Source organism: Stegodyphus dumicola, chromosome X2 (assembly GCF_044657685.1).
Source record: "Stegodyphus dumicola isolate Sdum_Otavi_A_Nest chromosome X2, ASM4465768v1".
In the NCBI taxonomy this organism is placed as follows: domain Eukaryota; kingdom Metazoa; phylum Arthropoda; class Arachnida; order Araneae; family Eresidae; genus Stegodyphus; species Stegodyphus dumicola.
The window spans coordinates 167,414,797-167,439,100 of record NC_140781.1 but is presented as its reverse complement, the minus strand read 5'-3'; the positions used below and the strand labels follow the sequence as shown (position 1 = coordinate 167,439,100).

Here is a 24,304-nt window from a genome sequence, read left to right as displayed (position 1 = left end):
AAGCCATAAAATTCAATTCAACAGCAATATCGCAAAATAATTTTAAAATGAGCATACCTTTAGAATTTTCGATACACAGTCTCACGCGTTGGAGATAAAAATGTTCCCCCCCCCCGTACATTATTGTCATTGCTCACTTTGAAATCATTGAATTTAATTCAGAAGTCAAATCAGGAACCGCTGATTTTTGTTGTTTGACTTCTGAATTTGGTCTCCAAGTCACCTGACTCTTCTACCGCCTCTACGACGAATGCAGCAGCTACATCAGTACAGCAGCGGTCGAACTTCTAGAAGGAACTACGCTCCCAGTGGCATCTGAAATGAACTTTCTAATTACATGCGGAATTCTGAAAGACAAATCTTCAGTCAGCTATCCAATACTACTTATGCCTATTAACTATAATTGCTACATCATGAACTTTCTACTATCTTTTCGTTTTCCTCGTCATCACTGCTCCTTTTCGAGCACCTGTATTCTTCGCATCAAATCTTGCCATATTTATGCTATTACAGAAAAAGATATGCTCACTCCTCACATGTTATACACAGGATAAGGATAATAAAACAAATTTCAAATTCCAAATTCGCCTTCCAGATCCCCATATGCAGTGGAATATTACGTTATTCAAAATTTGATGGCTCTAGGTACTGTTGTTTTATCACAATGCAAGAAACATGCATACATTTATGCAGATCACAATGCAAGAAACATGCATACATTTATGCAGATTCTTCATTATTTAATTTCTTTATATATAAACACAGGGCTCTAATATTTGTTGACAACAATCTGAAAAGTGAACCGACATTTATAGTGAACTAACGCAAAATACCAAAACGAAATTTGGGCTAAAAAGAATACATTTCGACTTCTATCAGAGTCAAAATATTTGCAGCTTTGTCTAATAAAATGAGTCAATTCTCAGAAATTAAATTACACAAAGAGAATGAAATTTTTTGAAGAAGCGTTTTTGTCTGTTTAAATTTTTTGGCAAGTTCAGTTTATAACTATAGTGGTTAACGCAGGTTGACCGATTACGTCGCTGTTGGTTTTGGATTTGAATCCCGAATAAGGTATGGATAATGTCTGAAATGTCTGAAGGATGTCTGAAAGGACATTTGTGGTGAACATTTGTCTGTTATATAAGGGAACTTAAAACGCTTAAGCAGTTGATGGCAGGGGTAAAGGAATACAAGACTTAGTATGCCATTCCCCAAAATGATATTTGTCAAAACAGAGATTTAGCTTACTGTCCTTGCGTTTTGTCTAAATTACAAAAAAGGCCCCTTTAACTAACTATGCCCCAAAAGATCTAAATCATGCATCTAAGCAGGGCTTAATTTCATGCGTGAGTATCTCCTTCAAAATACGTTTAATCCGACGGGATTGGATTATTTCATTATTACAAAGACAAGACATGAATTTAAGGTGAACACAAAAACCTGAAGATGGAAAAAAAGAATTCTTATCGAGATTGCCGTTTGAATTTCAAAAATAATAGTTCACAGCACAGAAATAAATAGCTTTTCTAGACAGAATGAAAAGCAATAATTCATATCATCCAATTTCTTTTTCCTCTCCTAATCCAGAAATACATTTTTATGCCCTCCTTAACTAAGAAAAATAGTCTTTTTTTCAACTGATAACCCTAAGAAAAGACATAAAATGTTTCTATGAAGGATTCAATTATTTATATTTTATAACTATGTCATCGTTTTGCGGCTAAATACATGCATCATTTGTATTAAAAATTCCTTAAAAGCTGGTTTAATGTTAATGTTTCACTTCTTTTGACTGTTGCATCAATTTATTTCTTAATGGAGTTTTTATGGCTGGTTAAAAGATATCTCAGGAAAGAAAATTTTTATCAGATTTAGTTTTTATACGACTTTCACATCTATAAATTTGTGGCTTAGAGAAAAATAAGGAAAGAAATAAAGAAAAACACTATAAATTTCACTTTTTCCTTTAAATTTGAAATAAATTAAAAAGTTAAAGGAATTTTTTGAACCGAGTTAAATGTTCAAAAGCGTTGTTAGAAATCATTTTCGTTTCTATTTCTCTCTCAGTTCTCATAATAAATCGTTATCATTACTTCAAATGGAAAAATAACATTAATTTTTCTTACTTACGCGCTGTTTAATTTTAATTCAAAAAGTAGTAATGGCTTAACATATTTCATTGAATGAAATGTTTTGAGCGTTTATCTTTTGATTCAAGTTACGGAAAAAGTAAGCTATTAAGAAAAAATGTTTGCCACTTCGATATAACTTAGAATTATTTAGATCAATTCACTTCAACATGGAAACTCAGCATAATAATAAAAAATAAAAAAAACAGGCATGCGTGTTAAAGCGTTTAATCAAAAATCAATTATTATAACAATTATATCGAATATTTCCCCTGCATGTTATTATGTAAGCATTAATGTCTGCTATTCAATACAGATAGATATAGATGATACAGCATTCGTAGAAAAGTACACGTACGGAACATGTGTGTTGTACTATTTAATGTACACTTACAAAATTCTACGCCTATACTTTTCGAAAGTAATAATATACTCTTTTATACCAAATTATACAGAGAAATAATAAACACTATCTCTAATTTATCTATCATTTCAAAACAAATGCATTTGTTTCTGATGGCTTTAAATACGGAAGAAGAGACCTCAGCAGAAATTATTTTGCTCCTTGGAGGATGAAACAGGGAAAACAGAAGACCTGTTCTGAAAGCTGAATTTTGTTAGAACGCCGAGACGTTCTAACAAAATTCAGCTTCGCTCAAATAAGAAATTGTGTAACTGTAAGTTAAAAACTGTCTTTAGAAAAGAACAGTAAATGTGGGTTGTAGGGTTTATATTTATTTTAACTAACATTTATTTTAAGTTTAAACTACCTTTCCTGTCAAGCCTTACTTTCCCCTGGAACTGCCAATGCCAGAGTATGTAAATTTTAGTAGAACGCGCAAGGATTCAAATTATCAGCGGAAGCATTCTGAGTTAAATAGAAAGGAAACGAGTTCGAGGTGTGCTGTTCTTACTTCACGAGCGCGGAGGTAGTTAGCCAGAAATTGAAGAACCCCGCGTTTCGGCCTGTGTGCTTGCCTGGAAGAATTGTTAATCGTTCAAGTGATCTTCAAGTTTGCTGAATTAGCAGCGGTATTGTAAAACGCGGTAAGGTTAGTTACTTTTAGAGAGCCTCGTAGTTAGAGTCTTGTCTTTAGTTTCTTTTCAGGTTATTATTTTAATTTTACCGCCGAGTTGGAGTAGTTTGTGAGCGTCAAGAGCACGCACTTGTAATTTATTACGTTGAATAAAAAGGGACTTAAACCCTTAGCAAGACTCTGTCATTTATCCAGTTTCAACAGTTACCTCTTGGTTGCGTGCAAGTTGGAGGCGCGCAACGCTACAGGGTAATAAATAAAGACATATTGGAAAAAGAATTAAAAATCAGTCCAAAACGTAAATATCCCAAGTCTCGTATAGATAAAAAATTACGCTGTTACTAGGGCTCATCTCGATGATTAGCTCTAGGTCATTTTGAATTAAAAGAATTAACTATAATAGTGAAATTTTGATTCTGAAAACAAAATAATACTTAAATGCGTTTTAAAGTTCTATAACATTTCCTTGAGGTTTACATTTGTCAGTACCTTTTGCTATAGGAAAGTGGTAAGCTATAAGAATAAAATGATGCAATATTTAATCACGCAATTTAACATAAAACGGGTTGAAAGTCTTTCCAATGAATTTAGTTTTAATTAAGAATGTAAGATTACTTTTTTAAATACATTCGAACCCCGCTATAACGAATTCGGTTAATAGAGAAATAACCTTTTGGTTCCATCCAATTTTCTACGCAATGCTATTTTATACAGCTATAGTCAACCTCCAAAGGTATGAAAATCGGATATAAAGTACTGCAAGCATATATTCGGTTAAAATTTTTTTTTTATTTATTTATTTATTTATTTTTTTTTTTATTTTTTATTTTTATTTTATTTTTTTATTTTTTTTTATTTTTCATTATTTTTTTTCCAGAATTTCTAGAAATGTAGAGTGTAGTTAAATAGTTATTAACCCTTAAAATTATTCACGTTTAGGATGTTAGTGTCCGCATTCCATCAGTAAAGTAAAACACCAGTTATATTACATTTTTTTACTTTCACCTCTACTTTTCTCTGTATTCTAAACCAAGACTGTGAAAGACAGGCAATTTGCATCATTGTTATGTAAAAAAATAACTTTGCATCAGCTCTTTTTAATAAAATGTAGATTTTGATATTCATGGAAACAACAGTTTACCGAGAAATCTGCATTGAGGAAAATGTTGCTTAACGCTATTAGTTAATGCGCACTGAACAGAATCGCATTAAGCGCATCCAGCAAACAATAGGAGTAATGATAATTTTATTACTTATCCGAAATCCGAAAAAGAAAATTTAACCATTTATTAGAATCTAGGATTAAGAGATCTTACTACTAAAATGTATAATATCTCTAAAATTAAATTATCGATGAAAACACGCAGTGTTTGAGGAGTTCACTTAAAAGAAGAATTTGCTTGTATATCATGAGAACTATGGGGATACAATGGAAGTATAGACGGATGAATGAATATCCTTGGTTGTCAGTAGAATGATCTGATATCACGTTGATTATGTGCAGGTTAGATATCAACGTGCGGGGCTGCTATTATGCTAACCTGGGCGTATTTAGATGAAATGAGCTCAATCACTATGCAGGCGAATTAAAAAACCGATTTTCCATACGCATAAGAAAGAAAAAATCTAGTTGAAGGAAAAATTATTTCTCCGAAGAAATTATTAATTAATAAATTCCTGTAGTTTAATATTTGTATGGGCAATAATTTAAAGATTCATTTTTCGCACCCAGTTTGCTTCTTTTTGTTTAATTTTAAGAATGCATATAAGAACATTTAAGATAGCAACTATAACTGAACCGTTTTCGAGTGAAATTTCCTTTTTACCAGATTTTCTTTCTTTGTTCTTATAAAAAATAGATTGGAACAAAGCGTATTAGAAAATATTCACTTGGTTTTTTATCTAAGTGCACCGTGTCAGAGACTAGATTTTAAAACTGAGTAATTTTCAACTTCATGTTCACAATAGCTAAAGCGGGTACGAAAAGTTATTATAAACACACAGTTAATCTATTCTAATCTTTAAAGATTCCCTATGCAGATAAATTAACAAACCGTGAGTGATAAGCAGAGTTTTGATGAAGTATTCTTATTTCCGCAGTTGTCAAACTCTGTTCTGTTAGAGCAAATTCATTAATCTTCATTCCAACCCGTTCCCAAAGGGGCGTACTTGAGGAAGTAGAGAGCCGATGGGAACTCGGGCCGCTGCCGGAATAAGAGGAAAGACAAAATATTTTAGATGAACAAAAAAATTAAGCTAGTCAACCAATTTCCGATCAATGACAATAATTGCCTGGTCTGTTGATTAATTTTTATTTTTAAAAGTTTCCATTTTTAATTTTTTCATCATTCATATTTGATGTTCCTTTTTAATTTTTTTTTTCAAGATTCATTTTTAAATGCTTCTAAGTTAGTTCATTCAACTACAATTCTACTAACTTTCTCAAAGGAGATAATATACTCAATATTCCATTAGTAAATAAATTATTATATTATTACTTTTCAGCTTTTGCGCAAGTATTAGGCAATTTATTACGACTTTTCAATATATTTAATTAAATTCAATACATTTAATTTAATTCAATATACATATATGTGTGTGTGTGTGTGATGTGTGTAAGATAAAAAATATGAAAGCAAACTTCTAATTTTAATTGGCTATAAACTCTTTTATTTTTTATTTAATTTGGGACTTCCTCTCTCTATCTTAGCTATATATAAAATAGCGCTATATGTCTAAACTGCGTCATTCAAATTAATCATGCAATCCTACATAACGCTCAATGCAGATACCTCTTGACCAATCACCAAACTGTAAACCAAAACATTTTTAACTCGAACTGAAACTTTTTGACTCCCTTCTTTCAAAAGAAAGGTTGGGAGAGCATGATGGAAGAAAAAGGCGTTAGAGTATTAGCAAACCAAGAGAAAGTTTATCATATGAGGAAAGACATGAGGAAACATCAAGGACATAGACTGGAGGTTTTCCTATGCCTTGTCATTGTTCCTGACATTTCTCATATATAGATTATGAAAAACTTAAACATATAATTTACAACTATTATAACAAGAATGTAATCCCTAAATAAAACTAAATGATAAATTCACACAAATATAATTTTTTAAAGTACTCAATTTCTTGGAATGTCCAATGAAAACTTTTGTAAAATTTCTTGATGAAAATATTTCCACAAAGTAAATGTTCAAATGAAATGTCGTTCAAATTTTCTTGATGAAAATATTTCCATAAATCTGCCAAATTTCATGCGAAAAGATAACATACAATTTATGATTAATTGAATAAGTTCTTCTTATTGTGGATACACTTTTTAATACAATAGAAAATTCAATATAAAACATAATAATACATTGCACTACTGAATAACACAATAATACTTTAACGATTACTTGTCATGTCCTCTCCAACAAAATCAGCTTACCAGCTTGCTGATGATTGGGGATGCTTAAGTAACAATACATCAAAAACCTCTGTTCCTTAGAAAAAAGTAACAGGCTTTTGGCATTGTACAATTTTCAAAGTTTTTTGTTTCAAAAATCTTTCATATTAATTAATAAAAATACAACATTATACAAAATTAAGATTAAAATTTAAGACAAATAACTCGTATCATCAAGTTAAAGTCTTTTTTAATTTTGCAAAATGTAATTGAATATTAGGTTGATCTTTACAATATGGTAACTGGTAGTTTGGCGACATTTTGGAGGCGATAAAGGTTACTACCTGGGACTTTGGTAATAATGTGAGCAGTACTCAGTTCCGATTACGCATTATTTTGTGTGAGGGAAATGAGAGATCATGGGATATGTCATGTGATATTAATGGACGAATTACGGTTCTTGAATCGGAAAAGGGGGGGAAATCGGAAAAAAATCTGGAAATTTTGTATTTGGTTTATTCTGTGTTGTGTGAAACAGTGTTCGTGAATTTTTGGATCCCATGGCAGTAACTAAAGAAAAGTTTATCGGACACGTAATCAAGATTCTGAAGAAGATTAGGTAAGTTAGTATTTTTAATTATTTGAGGATATTATTTTTATGCATTGTTCTAAATGTAAGGTGGAAGTAAAAGAATTTGGTATTATTGGGAAAATTGTTATTAGCAATGATTTAGTTTAAAGTAATTAGGATTGTAAGGTAATTTTTATTAATTTAATGTATGTGCTCATTTATATTTTAAGTAGTGTTTCTGAATTTAATTATATTTTAATTAAATGATAGTTATTTTGTGAATTTTATGTTTGTAGGAATTTGGTATACGTTTCAGTTGAAGTAAATGTGCATGGAAATAATTTAAATATCTGACACTAAGTATTTGTAATGGTTGCGGTATGAATTCGTTGGTGACGTTTATAATATAATAGATGATTTAGAGGTAAAAGTTTTTGGATATTTTATTTATTTTATATGTGGAAATGTTCATATTTGGAAAGGGTAAATACTTTTTCGCGATCAGGTAATTTCATATATGTTCTTTTTACCGGGTTTAAAGATTGAGAAAATTGTCATGTATTTTCGTGAAATTTTTCTAATTTATGAGAAAAAAGCAGTGTACATGGATATAGTGAAGAGTGTGCGCAATGCCATTTTTGTGCAATTCTGGGATGTTTTTTTAAGTAAAAATAAGTCGGCGTGTACATGGTTTATGTGTATGTGTTATTTTGAAAAACGCGTAAGGAGTATGGTATTGTGCACCTTTTCCCAATTTTGCAGTGAATATTTGTCATGATTAAGCAGTTTTGTTAGATAAAATTTCTAGCATAAGTGTAATTCGGCTAGTAGATTGTTGGAAGAAGTGTTCAGTAGATAAAAAGAAAAGAAACATGTCTTTACTTCGTGAAGATAAAATGGCGGCGAAAAAAAAAATAGAGGGTTGCTGTAGAAGAGTTGGTCGCCAAATTTTCAGGAGGAGTCCGGCACTTTTAACAGCTTGATATTCATGGCCGAAGATGGGTATTTTGATGCGTTGCAGCTTGAAATCTGCGTAGTTATATAGATGGATGCATAAATCGTTAAATTCCAGATGTAGCCGTTTCAAAACATAAGTTTATTCCATTATAATTCACATCAGATCGTTTTTGTAGACAAGAAATTTATCCAAATCACATTTAAATATGATAATTTTTATCTGCACTGATTTTAAAAGTACGACGTAAGCATTTTAGACAGGAAAGCATAAGCGGCGCAGAGTTGTTCGCAGTGTAGAAGTTACGAAAAGGAATGACGCAGTTGCTTGCAAAGAGTTATTTATACTAAGTATGATGCATAAGTACAGCTAATCTGTAATTGGTTAATTTTAGGTTAGATCTCGAATTTGGGAGAACAGATGAACTTAAAGGGAGAACATCAAATTTAAAACAGTTAATTTTGAGGTCGCCAATCGTTTCTTAAAGTAGCCATCGTACTTTATTTTATCTTACATACTATATCTCGAGAAAAAATATGAAAGCAAACTTCTGATTTTAATTGGCTATAACCTCTTTTATTTTTTATTCAATTTGGAGACTTCCTCTCTCTCTATCTTAAAAATAGCACTATAAGTCTAAACTGCGTCATTCAAATTAATCATGCGATCCTACGTAACGCTCAATGCGAATATCTCTTGACCAATCACCAGACTGTAAACCAAAACGTTTTAAACGCGAATTGAAACTTTTTGATTTCCTCCCTTCTTCCCCTGAATTGCTGAGTCACTTTCGCATACGCATTCGTCCTGGAAAGACTCTCCTGCAAACATATATGCGCTGTTATGCTTTCCTGTCTAAGATGACGTCTTGTTTTTCAACCTGTGTATATAAAAGTTATTGTAATTGCTTATGATAAAAAAAAGTATATGGCCTATAAAGAAAGGATTTTGATGTACCTAAAAATAAAGATGGTGATTGAAATGAAACTTAGTCTTGCGAACTTTCTTCGCTAGGTATCTATTACACCACCACCAAAGTTCCAAATAATTCATATCGTGACATATATATAATTATAATTATACATTATTATATAATTAATAATTATAATTATACATAACTACTTAATGTTTTATAAATCTACATCTTACTTTGTAAAGGAACATATATAAATAAAGATACAAATTTATAAAAAATTAACCGATGTAAAATTTAAAAGAAACTTTCAAATGTGTTAAAAAATCTAAAAAATAGGCAAAAAAAAAAAAAAAAATGTTTTAGCAATTTCCTGAGTGAACAACGGAATAATTGAAAAACAAATGCATTTAGATAGATAAAGTTGGATAATGTCTTTGTCAAGAAGGAGTCATTCTCCATCTTGTTTCGGTCTTCTTTTTCCATGAAGCAATTACTATATGAATTCAAATTAAAACGAAATTAACCGATTAAATTTGCTAAACCATAAAATTTAAATATCTTGAAACTCAATTTATCCAGAACATGCTCTACTTTCGAAATGACTAACTTGAGCTTACAGTTTGTGAGTTATAGTTTCCAAAAGTTAATGCAAAAACGGGAAGCTAAAGCTTGATAAAGCAAACAATCGATACAGAAATCCTGCAATAAATTTAGGTATTAATAATAAAATAACGAAAAAGAGTAAATTATGGCAAAATCTAAATGAAGGACTGAAATACCAATTCATGTCCATACAAATCCTATTAACTCTCATTTCATAAATAACTTTAAATTAATTGATTAATAAAACTAGAACCTGTAAAACTGTTTACATTAGGCTAATACCTAATGTTTTTAAAAGCTCTAATGATAGAAATGATCAAAGAGATATGAAACGGAAAGCTTACATGTAATGCTCATGAGTGGAATATAAGTTTTAAGTTTCATCTCGGGATTGAAATATATGAAAAACAAAAAGTTAAATATGCTACTGAATAATTATCTGACAATGCTGGCAGTTCTATCAAGCATTTGTTTCTGGAAGATTCACTTACAAGAAATATTATCACTTTAGTTTACCAATTCTTTGATATTATGAATTCTTGAATTATGTGCTGATAAAATATACCGTAATGGATTAAATACTATCCACGCAGAAAAACTAGATGATGTATATATACTGTTTTTAGAAATGAAGTTAAATTGAGGACATAAAATATTACCTTTTCAATAAGGTTTATTAACTGGAAGCTTTTCAAAGAAAGCATTATAATTCTACCACCGAAACAAGCATCAAGTTACTTATCTTTAAACTACCAACGTAAATGAGGATATTCCAGAAAAATGCTTCAATCTAGTAATTCGCAACTTTGGTAGCTTTACATCTTCCACATCCGATAGAATTTACCCACAGATTTGTTTATAACTGGAAAATCCCTTGGAAAACTAAGGGAAAATCAAAATGCAGAGTTACGAATTTCTTCCCTTCCAAACATTTTCATCAAAATCTATCTTTAAAACGAATATTAATGTTTTGAATGAAAAAGAAGAAATGGATGTAAAACGTGAAAAATTAATGATCAGTACAGATAGTTCTATAATATTTCGCAATTCAGCATTCCATCAAGAACTGCGCTAAGTCGCTGGATTCATCGCATATAAATTTAAAATGTTTTCTCTTTCCTTGGTCGAAAAGAAAATAATAAACTTTTGGCTTTGTTTACCAGTAATAAAGCACTACCCGACTAGATAACAAAATTAAATAAAGAAGTCAACTCGAATTTCAGCGAAACAAATTGCTATGAAGTGTGCTGAATAATTCCAACCAGCAATATATTTGTTTGTTAAAACAAGAACCACAATAAAAACGCGAAATATAAATATTTTAGAGTACAATCTTTGTCTTCAAAAGAAGAGAAAAATTATGAAAATAATAACATAAGAGTATTCTAATTCAAGAGCATATTTAATTTTTTTTCCTTCAATTTTAAATTACCTTCATTACTTTTATTATCTAGTTCAAGTTTAATATTAAATTAATTTGGTTGAAGTATTAACATACAAAGATTTTAAGATTTAATCAATTATTTCTTCCCCTTCTCCCCCTTTTTAAGTGCTTTGACAATTGCTGCTGCGGGGATTTCACGAATAAGGAAAACAGGGAGTAGTTTCTTTGAAGGAGCCTATGAGTCAAGTGTCTTCTTTTACTAGTGTAGGGAAAAAAAAAAAAAAAAAGCATTGTAGTATAAACTCGGTCATCTCTTCTCAATGATCCGTCCTTATATTCTTCCAAACGCATGCTGTATGGGGAATCTCTGAAGTCATGTGAAGAAGAGTTTTGGAAACCGCAGGAGCAGGATTAATTTGTATTGACACGGGACCTGATTCACGTGGTAAAATTGTTGTGTTACACAGGAAAGTTATTTTATACTCGTATCATCAAGTTTTAATTTTTCTTTAAGATTTAATGAAAACCTAAAACGCTTGTCGAAGCATAGTTATTTCAGTTTTGAACATTATCCTCGTTAATAGTATTAAAATGCAAAAAATTTGTAATATGTAAAACCGCATTATTTTCAAAATATGTAAAATCGCACAATGTAAAAATCGCATCATTCTTTTCCCCAGTGCAAAAATTGCTAAATCGTCAGAAAGATAATGTTTATAATTACGACAAATGACTTTTTTTTTCTTTCCCTTATGTTCTTGTCCAAAATTTATGAAACATTATCTGCATGTATAGTATTTTACTTCGAGGAATTAAAAACAAGCGGAAGCAAAATGAGAAGAATTTTCCCCCTCTGTACCTTCTTCATCCTTGCTGGTTACTGAATGCTAGAAATCAACTTAGATATAGTTTTCATAACAAAAACTCTTAAATCCTAGTCTTCTGAAAATTTGAGACGTTTATTTTGTTCTTTTCTTAGAGCATAAAAAGTCTGAAGTTGTTCCACTACAGTTTTCTGTGCGTGCATTTGAGGCGTGTTTCTGTCGCGCCCCCTGGTATCAAAACCCAGTAGAGTCACTTCCGTAATGGCAAAAGCAGAAAGCAACGGAAGTTCACTAACCCTCGCTAACGTTTGTGTTCAGCTTCCAGCAACAAGCAAAATGCAGCGAGCGGTGCATTTGACTTCCTACCTTGTTTCTCTTCTATCACATTAAACCGGTTTCTAAGACGACGCTCTTTTCTTTGCAGTGCCGCTTTAGAGTGTGATGGCATACACAGTAAAAAATAAAATAAACAAAAATTCAATTTAGAATAGAGCTTCATTTTAGAGAAGAGTAAATGCACTACGTCTTAAAGTTGTTTTTAATCAAACTATTTTCCCCCCTAACGCAGATGATTCTTTTATCGTTAAGTGAGAAGAAAACATTTTTGTTGAGTTATAAATAATAAATATATATAAAGCACTCTCACATATTACCCAGAAGCATGCCAGAAGCCTTAAAATGCTTTTCAAAAAATTAATTAGAACTGCTTACGTAACATTTCTTAAAGTAGGCTCTGTCGAAAATTACTTTCTCTATACTTTTCAGTTTCTCAACCAGGACCAATAAATTCTTACTTTTCTTTTATTTATTTTATGTTATTTATTGCTGCAGACCAAATTAAGTACGGGAAAAATATGGAAGAAAGAACGAATACTTTTATAGCAAAATATAATTATTATAATTATATTATTTATTCGTAATAAATTGAATATTTTTATAGTAAGACATAGTTATCGTAGTGTAAAAATTATGTAACATATATTAAAAACTTAAAGCATCTAAAGTTAAAAGTACATTGGAGTCAAAGCAAGGCGATTCCTAAACAATATTAATAATTGCATCCTTGTAAAGGGGTTAAACATAAATCGAAACATTTCAAAATAAAAGTGATCATAGTAGTATAAACTCGAAAACTAAAAATGCAAAAAGGAAAAATATATACAAGATAATAAAAATTAATCTCCCTTTATTGAAACTCTAATTCATAACTCATCAGGGGAAAATGAATTAAAGCCTCATAAAAGTTGATTAATATTGGAAAACGTGTTTCATTCTCACGGTAAATTAGAGATAAAAAAAAACCGAAAACAGAAACAAATTTATATTACTCATATAAAACCGAAAAACTTGAATCTCAAATGTACCAGCATTTTCCCTATACGCCTTCGAAACACTTGGACAAAAGAATAAAACATTATAAGGTATTTCTCCCGCCTTCTTAGGTGCCCGCCTTCGTGGTGTAGTGGTCAGCACGCTCGACGAGTATTCGAGAGGTCCGTGGTTCGAGTCCAGGCGAGGGCATTGCTAATTTTTCATCTCTCCTGCTTCGAAATAACATAATGTCTCTACAGTGGCGCCCGAACTAAAAAGATGGTGAATGATGTTTCTTCACCACCAAGATTTGGCGATTGGGCCCTCTAAACCACAGTTGCCCTTTAAAAGCGGGAGTATATAAGGTATTTCTCCCGTCTTCTTAGCATGCCTTCCTGGTGTAGTAGTCAGCACGGTCGACGCGTATTCGAGAGGTCCGTGGTTCGAGTCCTGGCGAGGGCACTGCTCATTTTCGAATTAACCTAATGTATTTACAACATAACATTAAGACACAATAACACTCAGAACAAATATCAATTCAAAAGTCAAACAACAAAAATCAGCGTTATATTTTTAAATTTTCACCTTTGCGCTTTGCAGCTGGAGATGATGGTTCGGTAAAACCATCGAAACTAGTCCTGTAAAAATTAAAAAATATAACGCTGATTTTTGTTGTTTGACTTCTGAACATAACATTGTTTCAAACTGACTACAAAAAAAAAAAAAAAAAAAAAAAAAAAAAAAAAAACCCAAAACATTACATATTGTAAAATGGCCATTTGAAAAAATCAAATTGCTCTAAAAACATTATATGGACATCGGAAATTCAAATTCAGATATAAAGATAGATTGAAATATTAGTATACTATAACCAAACTATACTAATATTAAAATCTATAAACTTACTGATTTAAACTATACTTATATTGCGATCTATCTTTATATTTGAAGCTGAATTTCGGATTTGCATATAATATTTTTAAACCAATTTCCTTTGTATAATTCCCCACTGTGTACTTCTAAGTTACAGATGAATGTGAAGAATCTTAAGAACTAGTAAGCAAACAATCGCTCGAGTTCGTGAGGTACGAAACAATAAGTGAGAAAGGGTGAAATAACCCCTTATTATTCCAACTAAGTTTAACAAAACTCCGTCTTGGAGTAGTACAATAAAACCGACACTTGGGCTTGAACTTAAGAGACTAAGAATTAAACTAAACTAATCTTAACTAAAGAGATATAGCCGAAGCTATCAAGATTCTAACAGAGTTGGCCCCTTAACGCTAATTGACTGCAAAGCTATCAAGGGCCTAAGATACGGCCGAGCGTAATAATAGCTTACGAGAGAGTAGCCTAAAAAGGCGGACGCGTGCTATCCAGAATATCTGGTATCTCTCTCCCTAAGAACTTCGCAGTCGAATGGTCATTTTACATTATGTATTGTTTTGGTTTTTGTGTAGTCAATTTGAAACAATGTTATGTTTTATTCTTTTTTTCTAAGTGTTTCAAAGGCGTGTAGGGAAAATGCTGGTACATTTGGGATCCACGTTTTTCGGTTTTATATGAGTTTTTATGTAATATAAATTTGTTTTTTTTTTTCGGGTTTTGATCTCAAATTTACCGGGAGAATGAAACACGTTTTCGAAGCATATTAATCAACTTTCATGAAGTTTTAATTAATTTTGCCCTGGTAAGTTTTGAATTAACGTTTCAATAAAGGGAGATTAATTTTTATATTTTTATTATCTTGTTTTATTTTTACGTATTTTCCCTTTTTGGATTTGTAGTTATCGAGTTTATACTACTATGATCATTTTTTTAAAATGTTTTAATCTTATGTTTAACCCCTTTACAAGGATGCAATTATTAATATTGTTGAGGAATCGCCTTGCTTTGACTCCAATTTACATTTAAATTTAGATGCTTTAAGTTTATTTTACTTCAATCCTGCAGCTATAGCGCAGGACGGGTTTAAAAAATTTGCTTTTTACTTTTCCCTCTTATTAAGTTTCTTTATATATATATATATAAATGTGTGTGTGTGTGATCTTTTAAAGGGCAGAAGAAGGAATCCGGTACATTTTAGCAGCTTTCGATATTCTTCATGGCTGTGAAGACAGTATTGGCTGAAGATAAAAGCTATGATGACGCATTTAACACAACTGAGTTTGAAGTATCACAGTCTTTATTTTTAAGCATATCAGATCATCCTTTTGCAGATAAGATACTTTTTAATCATAATTGAATGCAGTAATTTCCATGTATACGAGTATTCTAAAAATAGTAACTTCTATTTGCACTGCGTCATTTCGAGACTAATCCATATCATATGACTCTTACATAATCCTGATGACGTGAATGAAATTAAAACTCAAACAGCCAATAGTAATTTTATAGCAATATTAACTATTCAATCAAAATGCATTGAGAACCAAACTCAGTCTGAATTAAGATTTCACTCTGAACATAACGCACTTGTTTTCTACCCTTTAGCCTAGCTGCACTGCTGTCTGTCTGTTCCTTCTTTCTTAGCAAAAATGTAAACCTTTTGGTATAGGCACAGTTAATGTGCCAACTTGATTGTGGCCTTAATATGTTTACTGAAATAAAAGTTGTGTTAAATATACCCTGGCTACCAAATTTCTTATTTCTTGTGGATTGGCGTTTCAGCATTCTACGCCATCAAAATCTTCGCTGTTTATTACGGATTCAACCGCCTGCGTTCTACTACAAAATCTTTTACATATATATAAGCATAATAATCGACAAAACTATGATAAATTAATTTAATTAACAAAATATCAGGCTAATAATAAATAAAATCTGAAGAAAAGCAAAGAATACTATTTAAATAACTGAATATTTCCCACGAATAAACACCTTAATGCTCTCGTCGGGAATGGCTAATACTGATCAGGCATTTAATCGTTTCATCACTGAGAGAACGTTGATCAAGTGCACTACAGATGGCGATCGATTTTACACTCGCGAGACGGTGGAATTTTCGTCCCAATTTTGATGGAGAGCACGGATCCGAGGATCTCTCATTCCTCTTCCACTAACATCAAATTTCTCAAGATGATTTCCAGCTCGCTAGTGTTTTATGTACCCTCATGCCGCCATTAAACTTTACAGTTACAAATACCTAAGCTTTCTCCGGGTCCCTGGTTCAACGATATGGCAGCCAGTAGAGCTAACGACTATATCGATCAAGGTGGAAGTGAGCAAAATGTTATTATAATTATAAAACCAGCAGCTAATACGATAACCTCTGATTCTTTTGGATGATTAGCTTATCAAATCTTGTAGCTATATTTCTTACTGTTAAGCGCAAAGCTCGATTTATTAAAAAAAATATTTTCTTTCTTTCATTTTATTAGTGTCTTTGCCGAGAATGTCAGTTCATATATGGTCGAAAATGGTCAGTCATATTGTCGAAAATGGCAATAACATATTTAGTTTTAGAAGTTTGCTTTCATAATTTTTCTCCAGATATATGTAAGATAAAATAAAATACGATGGCTGCTTTAAAAAACAATTGGCGACCTCAAAATTGTCTGGGGTATTCAGTTTTAACACAAACTGAATTATACTTGTCGAATTAAATAATACTTCAATTTATCATCACAAGTTAATTTTTCTGTTCCAGATTAGTTAGGTTATTTTCTAGCTTAATAAAGACATTTAGAATCCGCATATTGCCTTTCAATGTGTTTTCCCCCTATAGACGATATAATAAATGCCTCATGAAGGTCCTGTTAAGTGCCCATAAACAGTACTTTTTCCATTCAGAGACATTTATATCAACTTCATTCATCAATTCTGAGATGAATGAAACATGTAAGCGTGTAAAACTACAACACAACAGGATTTTAATTTCTTCTTGAAAGACTCAGTTATTTTCTATCAATAAAAAGTATTACTGTTTCTTTGTAGGCTCAAATCTAGTTCATCTATTAATGAAATTATATCCGATAAATAAGCCAGTTTAGCAAGTCAGTTGTCGAAAGTATTTCCTACTTTTGAGTTTGTTTTTAAAAACGTTTGAGCTTTTTTTATCAATGCAAAAACTTCCTTTGTAAACGACCGTCTTACTTCTACATGAAGTAGTAAATTTCATATCCAGACCTCATTTCATTGCATGAATTTGAAAAAATATTCTTAAACTCAGTGTGTTGCATTTAATATAGTTTGTTATTTTTGTCAGTTCAATAAAAATATTTTTCAAATCAAGAGACAATTTTTAACAGCTAAATGCTCTCGGTGTAACACGATGAGTAAAAGTCACTTTGCAGTCGGCTACTTTATCTTTTTTATTTATTTATGTATTTTCCTTAATTTTTCTAGTAACCCCCGAATTTTTTCAATCCAGTATGTCGCTCGTTTCAGTATAATTATCGTTAATTAATACTAATTCGGTATGACTATTATAAATAAACTCGTTTCGGTATAATTATCAGCTGCTTTAATTGTATCCAAGCTAGTTATGCAAATAGAAAGGTCAAAACAATAATATAATTCTTCTTTTATATCATTAATTTAGTAATTAACATAGCAAAAGTAACACAAAATTATAACTACCTTGAATTACGAATAGTTATATTATACTTGAGTAGTAAACCAAATTTTGTTCACTTTTTAAATTAAATCAACTTCAGTCACTACTTCAATAAATCTGGGCTGGATAAAAAAAGTATCGTTAAGAAGCGGCAGAATTTTCATTTTGTCTTCAGCAGCTGCCCTAGGATTTCAGAATGCCTGTCTGTTTAAAAAATGGTTTAATTTTCTGAATAAGAGTATATTACTTTTTGCATTTAGAAGTCCTTAAAGGAATTAAATGTAACGCTTTTAAAAAAAGACTCATTGATTAACATAGCTTTTTAAAAGATGATTTTGATTTTTTAATTTGACATCACGTTAAAAAAAACACCAACTCCTTATTTTTTAAATCGAATGTTTGGTCTGTAAATGGCGCATCAGTTTTGCTGGCTTCATGCATTCATTGCATCGGGCATTGCATTAAACTTCTGTATAAATAATGCACTGAGATTTGGATAAATTTTCCTCCGTCTCAAACAAAGAAATCAAATTTTAAATAATCAGAATGGAACTGAATTACAACAGTATATTTTCATTTTGCCCGATTTGAATCACTTTGTAAATAGGTAGTTGACGCGGACATTTTTGAGACAGGGACACACAAAATGATCTAAGGAACAATTTGTTAGCTATATAAATTTGAATTTTTTTATGTCCTCAGACGATAATTTGTGACAAAAGTTGCTATTTATTTCTCCTAGAAACTTTTGAAAGTAAGGAAAATGGAGCTGATGAAAACAGCGTAATCCCGCTATGATTTTCTAAGATTTTAGAGTGGTACTAAATCGAGAAGAATGCCTTAAACGTCTACAATTAGCATACGGAAATGAAGCTCCATTTGGTGCCACTTTATTCAGATGAGTTACAGAATTTCGTAGAAGTCGAAATTTTCTCCTCGATGGAGAACACTCAGGAATACATTTGTCAGCTGTAGTCCTGTAAAACGGGTTGGTCATATGAAATATGTTAATCAACGATAATTGCTATACTACCAAATGATACAGGTGACAGAGGATGTGTCACCTGATCCGAAGATGAGATTGATGAGGCAACAAAAGCATATTTTTTATTGATTCTAAGAAATGAATGGCTTGAAGTATTTAATCTTTGGAAAATTCGTCTAGAAAAGTGCATTCATATTAGAGGAAACTATTTTGAGCAAATCTAACATTTGGTAAGTGTGACTTATAGCATTTAGCTGTATCTAAAAAATTTCGATATGACCCTCGTATGTAACACAGTTATTACCATTCAGCGTAAATGTGAATGGGTTCTGAAAGGAGGCTGCAATAGTTTTTGATATAATCTTGTTACTCATTTTTAAACAGCTAAAAGTTATCAAAAAAGTAAATATTAATGTCTTAACATATTTTAATTTGAGTATCAGTACATTTAAATTTGAATACACACCTATTATATTGTAATTTCTATAGTTACCCGCCACTACTGATGATTAACTCAAACAACATAACAGTACATACAATTTAACATCGTTACGTTACTTTTGTAAATACCATAGTTCGCCTCAGTGCATGAGGTGCGCATGCGCAAAATTGCTAATGGAGTAGTGTTTTTGCACAGATGACTGACGCAACGAAACAGAAATGTTTTGTTTTAGTGCATTTTCTGTGATTATAACAATAAACCAACTGAGAAATAAAAGAAAAGTATTAGAACTGAATTAATAACAAGTAATAAAATTAAAATAAGTAAGAAGTTCAAACAAATTTATAAGCTTTTTTTTATGATTATCGTTTGAGAAACATAGGTCTAGATGTTTTCGTTACTAGTAGTGTAGAGAAGCAATTTATATACTACTTTTGTTGCTCGTACCACTGCTCAGCTGCTAATCATTACATTTTGAAGGCTCTGAAGGATTAAGATGACAAGTACTTATTGATACTTACATATCACTTTAGGTAGAAAGAACAAGCCAGTCAGAAGGACAGCCATTTGTTTAATCTTTGCTAATCATAATGGCGTTAAATCAATAGAGGCTCTGAACGATCTGAAGTTTCAGTCGTTATCACAAACATCCGAACAAAGTAAAAACATGACTACATTATTTAGAAAAACTGTATGCCTTTAAAAGTATTCTGGAACAGAAAGAGTTTCTAAAATGATGCGAAAGACGTCACTGATTTTCACTATGTTGCATTCATGGTAACGAATTTGATCTAGTATATGCCGTATTGAGGTATTTTAGGAGTTTAGACTTTGAACGATTGTTTTCGTCCTCAAGCAAGGATCGTTCCAGTAAATACCACTAACGAACTGACATACTCTCAGATTGCTTCGCATATTTTAAATGTCAAAGCTTGACTGCAATTTCTTGAGTCTGTCTGAAGTTTACCTTGCAATCTGAAGCAATTCCAGTCGAATACGGAATTGAAAACCAAGCTTGTTAATTACTAGTGACACACGCATTACAGTTAAGAAGTATTACAAAAACTGATAAATCATATCAAGCTTTCACTAAATGTTCTTACTTTAGTGTTATTTAACAATAAGAAAAAATTCTGCTACTTCATCTGACGGTCAATGATAAGGCCCAAAAGGTACTAGCATCTATATCTCTATTTAATTTCCATTTCTGAAATTCCGTTTTATCGCTTTAGTCCAAAAACTAAAGGATCTGTGTCCTTTTTACTAATAATTAGGTGTAATTATTTTCTCTTACTTAGTCAGAAAGATGAAATGAAAGCTCAGAGATCAGAAAGTCAGAAAGATGAAATGAAAGTCTGATGATAACCTTCAAATTGATTAGATGAAATAACAACCCAAAGCACATAAGGATTTGCTTTATAAGTGAGAACCATTTCATCGTCATCGTCAAAGAGTATTAACAAAGACAAACTTTGTAACACAGGAGGAAATCGGGTTACAAAAGGGGTACATTACGTACATTTTAGCTTCCTGAGGATATCCGTATGCCTGATTTGTTAGGTAACTGGATCACTGATGAACAGAGCATGTAAAGTTAATAATAAGAAAGTAATCCCATGATGACACAAATGAGGTAACAATAATAACAGAACCATGTTCAACAAAATAAGTTACAGATACCATAATGCTTTCATTTTAATTCTAATAAGGAAAATCAAACTCAGAACAAAATGTTCAACTTTTTTAAACAATTATTTTTGTTTATTTTACTTAAAGTAAACTTTTCTATGAATAAAATAATTTTGTCAATAAATTTTAAATTATGTCTGTATTACATCGATATAAATACACAAACCCAGAAGCACGACATATTTGAGTCTGGGCGCGTCTTAGCCGACGCGCCCGGACTCAAATATGTCATTTTTTAGAATTTACATTTTTTAGAATTATTCCCAAAATGCGGACACAGGTGTCCTCAGTAAATATTGTTCTTTCTTATTATTATCAGCTATAAATGCGTATTTTAAATACTGGTTTTGATGACACCTTAGCAGATGAAAATTTTACTGCAGTTTCTTCTCTTTGCCGATGTTTAGTAATAGTGCACATGCACTATTTATGAGACTTGGAATTTTAGTGTTTTTACTTGTTAATTATTTTAACTTGTGAAATTTACACATGCATAAAAAATATGGCGCCCGTATCAAGCTTCTTGAGATTTTTTTCTTTCCTTGGGGATTAAAAAAATCTTCCTAGGCAGAATTTTAAATAACCAAGCTACTATGATTTATACTGGCTCTTCTCCATTCTCTTCGGCACAACATTTACCTTTTCAGAACAAAGACAAAAGCAACAACAAAAATAATGTTTGGCTTTGAAAGAAGACAATTGTTCTTCGTATATACTGATTCATTTATGCATAAGGTTTAGAATTTTTCGGACTGAAAAATTATTCATTCATGTTACCCATGAAGAAGCAAAACATCCTATTTACTGCACGGAGGAAAACAGAATTCTATGCCTTAAGCGCTTTTTCCCCCCTCTTCCCTTTTTTTAGAAAATACTAATGGCATCGGAGCTACATGCTGTTTGAAACCTTAGCGAAAATTTTTTGAACGTAGAATAAGGAAACACATTACCCCTCCCCCCTTCTTCTCAGCTCAGATTTTGACGTTTCCGAGAACATAGAGTCGATAACATTTATTACATTATTTCTTCTATGTGTTTACCTTCGATGCTTTTCACAGATGGACTTGCTGTGTCATTGCGATCATGCAGAAAACTACTGAACATTTTGAGTTTTTATATTGAGCATAGCAGCTTTCATCCGATTACGTACGCACAGTTTTATTCTTTTAGAAAAAAAAACAAGAAAAAACTTAAATTGTAAAATCATTGTGAGATGTTTGCATGAAATTGGAAGATATAAAACGCATCATAGGAAGGTATAAAACGCATCAGCAACTTCTGAACTCAAATAGCGACCTCTTTAGTATTACAGAAAATATTTTTCGGTATTATGCATCGCTTTTTATATATAGGTTCTGTTTATTCAACCTACTATGACAAAGCACTCTACAACTATCAGACGAAGGACGAGGATGCCTTCGTGAAATCTTTCTAATAGAATCTGGCTCGTTGTATATCCCAACGCTGTACATTGGGAAAACCATTATCATCACTTTACGAGTTTTGAATAACATTAACTTGCTCAAGCCTTTAGCTGCAAATTAAAACTGATTGATTTTAACACTCCTCTTTTTACTCCTCCTCATCATCGGAAGCAACGACACTCACGAAGTATGAAATATCTGCTTTGTAATACGTTCCGTTTCCCATGCTAATTTACTGAAAATGTACCGTACTTTTCGCCGTATAAGACGCACCGGCATATAAGACGCACCCAATTTTAAAGGAGGCAAATTTAGAAAAAAAAAGATTATGAACCAAATTCTGTAGTAAAATATTTTATATCAACTGTATAAAGTTAACAGCAGTTTAAGAAAAATTTTATGTATTTTATTTATGATATATTTCATTCAGATATACTATACTACATATATCACAGCTCACATCTATCCGCGCCTCCGCTTGCTCCCGCACTGCGATTGGCTGAGCGAAGAGACGCGTGCCTTCACCCGCTCCCGCGCTGGCTTACGAGACTCTAAAAAGTGCACAAAGCCAGCGCGGGAGCGAGCGAAGGCACGCGCCTCTTCGCTCAGCCAATCGCAGCGCGAGGCAGAGACCGTCCAAATACAGTGCGAGGCAGAGCGGGGCTTCCTGGTCTCAGACGCCGCCAAGAGGTGGAAGGGAACGGAGTGGCCGAGTATGCCTGCGGTAAGGTATGTATGCAGAGGTGGAGGGGCAGCGGAGGGCCATGGTGAGCTTTTTTATTTGCCGTATAAGACGCAGGCACTTTTCCCCTCTGATTTTGGGGGGGAAAAGTGCGTCTTATACGGCGAAAAATACGGTACTTAAATTGTAAAATGAAAAATTACTTTTTTTTTTTTTTTTTTTTTTGTAAAAATTAATTTCTTTTCTCAAAAAAAAAAAAAAAAAAAAAAAAAACATTATAAAAGAAACATTATAAAACTAATAGATAATCAAAAAAATAAATAAATAAAATTGTTTTTTCCAGCATATTTTGATAGATGCTTTCATGTCTTCAGAGAAAGGAGACAAATGTAATCTGGGCAGGAAACCAGCTAATTTCCCTTCACCCAAAGACTAGTTACGTTCATAAATAAAAGTACTCAATTTTATATTTGCTGCATTTATTGCATTATTCCTTTTATGTATTTAATTTCTATATATTTCACAGATTAATTTCTGTATCATTCCAATTATGCAGAAAACTACTAAAAATTTTGAGTGTTTATGCTGTGCATATACTAACTTTCATACGATTACATAAGCACAGTTTTGTTTTTTTAGAAAAAAAGATAGAACTTAAGTCTTAAATTCTAACCTACGTGTTAATTGACTTCTCTTGCGAAGAAGAGCACAATTATTTCCACTAGAAGCATACATAGAACATACTGCTGATTCGTAGAGGTTTCTATGAAATTCTGTTCAGTAGCAGTTTGTTAAATAAAAAAGACATGCTCTAAATCTGCAGAAATGATACCATTTACACTAATAAAAATTTCAGTGAAGTGGACCCGGCATTTAAGCACTGGCAAATATTAAGATTTATCCATTTTTTCCCGATTTTCAGGTTTATTTTACTCAGAAAAATCATGGGAAGGACGAATGTTTCATAGAACAGGAGCAAACTAAAACGATCTGAAATTTAACATAAATCATGAAATACAGTTAAAAGTTTGAAATTTCACAGCTATGGTGTAATTATCTATTTTCTTATTTCCTTTTTACTAAACTATGTATAATACAAAAATTACCTCACCAGCTCACTAAACAGCTAAATGCAAGGTTAACCAAACATTAATTCTAGTTCGCGTTGAGTATGCTTCTAAGTACACCACAAGGACAGGTAGAAAGGAGAGAGAAAATACCTTATACACTTCCCCGTTTAAAGGGCGACTGGGGATGAGAGGACCCAGTCGTCCCAATTCCTGGATGGTGCCGAATTATTGTCAGCCACCTTTTAGCTCGGATGTCACTTGCAGAGTGATTAGGTTGTTTTTTTAAAGCTGGAGACTTGAAATATGTGCAGTACCTTCGCGGGG

General features: G+C 31.9%; 1 non-coding gene across 1 annotated transcript; it reads left to right on the top strand.

Moving 5' to 3' along the window:
• Nucleotides 1-13,267: 13,267 nt before the first annotated feature.
• On the top strand, nucleotides 13,268-13,340 carry TRNAT-AGU (transfer RNA threonine (anticodon AGU)). The gene has a single exon. It is a non-coding gene; the product is annotated as a tRNA-Thr (tRNA).
• Nucleotides 13,341-24,304: the final 10,964 nt, after the last annotated feature.